Raw genomic sequence first — 2,688 nt, 5'->3', positions numbered from 1 at the left:
TGGAAGTGAGTGTTTAGAAAGGCAGCTGTTGCAGTGGTCTGCAGGAGAGATAACAGTGTTTGGATGGTGATGATGGAGGCATAAAAATGTGAGACAGGGCTTATACACAGTAGCCAAATAGAACATTAAGTACAATAATCAGAGCTATTATTTAGAGTACCATGTCCAGTTGTGCACAAGGGCACTCAGTTGAAAGGGCACCTGGGGGCTGAAATCCAAACCACACTCCACATTGCACTTTTCAAGGTGTGAATCTGGCATGGAGCTGCACCAGCAGAGGAAGGGGTGCCTCTACTGGTCACTCATGAAAAGGCACTATCTTTTCACCAAGCTGTGTGTCTGGTGACCATGATACACATCTTGGTGAAGTATTCTCCTACTTTTAGAGAGCTACCAGAGGTCCATGTGAGGGTTATAGATATTTGTCCCTTTACTCCTAAATTGTAAGATTCACAAAGGTAGATCTATTTCATAGGACCATCACACTTGGAACTGTTTTAACTTGATCAAAACCCCAGTCGCTGAAGCACCCAGTCAGTCCTGACAGCTAAACAGGAAACAAAGTATGTAGTCGAAGTCCTCTATGGTGATAATAGATTACTATTTCACATTGAAGTAGCCCCTTCCTATTGTCCTAGAGGTATCCTTGATTTCATGTGATACCCTCAAAATTTAATTATAGAATGATGATATATGGAGGTTAAGGTGGCTATAAAAACATTATAGGCAATCTTTTTTTGGGGGGGGGCGGGAAGGCTTAAATCAATTATTGTCTCACAGCTCTGGAGGCTAGAAGTCTGAAATCACGGTGTCACAAAGGCCAGGTTCCATCTGAAGACTTGTCAGGAAGCACCTGCTCTATGCCGCTCTCCTGGCTTCTGGTAGTGAGTTGCCGGCAATCCATGGCATTCTCTTATAGGCAATTTTTTGAGACTGTGGCAACACCAGCCAAGGTAGCCAATGTTTTATATTAGGTACCCCAGCTACGAGGGGCTCATGGGGAAACAAAGAGTGACACAGTACTAGGTCTGTACAGGAACCTGTACAAATGGCAAAGTGACTCCATCCTACACTAGAAGACACTGTAGGCAACCCAGTATCACTATACTAACAGTTCCAAACTCATTTCCACTCTCAGTAGAAAAAGACACTTTCCTGGCATAAGAGAGAAAGGAGCCCTTCTTAGACCTTATCTCAAGTCTCCATTTTCCTACTTCCCTTACTAGTACTTATAATCTTGGAGTAGCTAACCTGTCCCACCAGTTAAATGAGACTAGAGACTCCCTATTTCTCCAAAGGGAAGAGATGGCTTTGAACAAGTCTCTTTATGTCTAATACACAATCATCACTCTTCCCACTCTCAGTAAATTAAAGTGTATAAAGTCTCCCCAACTTGAAGAGGGAAGATGGAAGAGGTCTTTCCAAAGCCAGTTTACATTCGACCATTTAGTCAACATGTATCGAGTGCCCACTTCACTAGGATTTCAACTTGGGTCCAAAATCTAAGTAAATCAGGCCAACCACAGACACACTGGAAGCATCCTCTGACCAAAAGTCAGTCTGGGTGTGCATTTATTTGTTTGCTTTCTTGTATACTTGGTGAATCCTCAAACACTGCTTTCATTTTGACCTTCAATTCCTTATGGCTAGTTCTTCTTTGCTCCCCACCATATATTTCCATCTTTTTCTTCAGGACATGAATGGCAGGAGAGCTATAAATTCTTAGCCTCCCTCTCTCCCAAACTTAGGAGGACTACTTCCACATTTTCTTCTATGGAAGGGCCCTCTCCTCTCTTCACACCTGTAAAAGGAAGAGAATTTAATCTGAAGGTCAAAAAATATGACAGCCAGTATTAGTGCTCCAGTCTATACAGGAACCCAACACTCAACATATTAAAACAAGATTTTGGCAGTTTATTTTCATTGCTAAAAGGCTGAAACATACCTAAGTCACCTTGTTGTTAAGTTTGTATATTAGCAAAGTTGGCTCCCTTTGAAATAGTTTAACTCTGGGTTGACATGCAGCTAACCTATAGCAGTAACTAGATGCTGTAATCCAAGTCCATAGTAGAACACTGTATAATTCAGTGGCAAAGCTTGTGCTTTTCATTTTAAAACTGCATAACCCATAGGACAAAAAACTACATATATAATATGAACTTTTAGGTATAAAAATGCATGTGTGTCTATATATGTGCTTCGAGAAAGGATAGGAAGAAAATACAGTAATATTTTACCTTTTTTTTAAATGGAGGGAGGGGTGTGCTGGGAGGATTAGTTACCCAAAACATGTGCTAGTTACATAAACAGGAAGAAATTAAACTACTTGTTTACTCTTCGAAGCCCCCACCACATCCCCATTTTTGTTATACTCACAAATACCCATTTCTGGACAAGTCTGATATTTTCTGTACAAATAATTCCAGCTTCCAGATCTTCATATAAAGAGTCTTCTTATGTTCCCCTCAAATCAGTATTTCATGAATTCTGGAGACCCTTCAAACCATTATCAGTGATTAATCCTACCTTTAACAATCACCCACAGAGTGTGAATAACTGATTCTTTATCTGATTATGTGATTGTTCTTAGACTGGTAAGTTCAAACATCTATTCCCGAAGCACAGAGATTTTGCTCTTCTGTGAAAAATATTCAAAGATTACTTTCTCCAAAAGATCACCAAGCCAAA

Source organism: Dasypus novemcinctus, chromosome 21 (assembly GCF_030445035.2).
Source record: "Dasypus novemcinctus isolate mDasNov1 chromosome 21, mDasNov1.1.hap2, whole genome shotgun sequence".
NCBI lineage: Eukaryota > Metazoa > Chordata > Mammalia > Cingulata > Dasypodidae > Dasypus > Dasypus novemcinctus.
Note: the sequence above shows the minus strand (reverse complement) of the source record.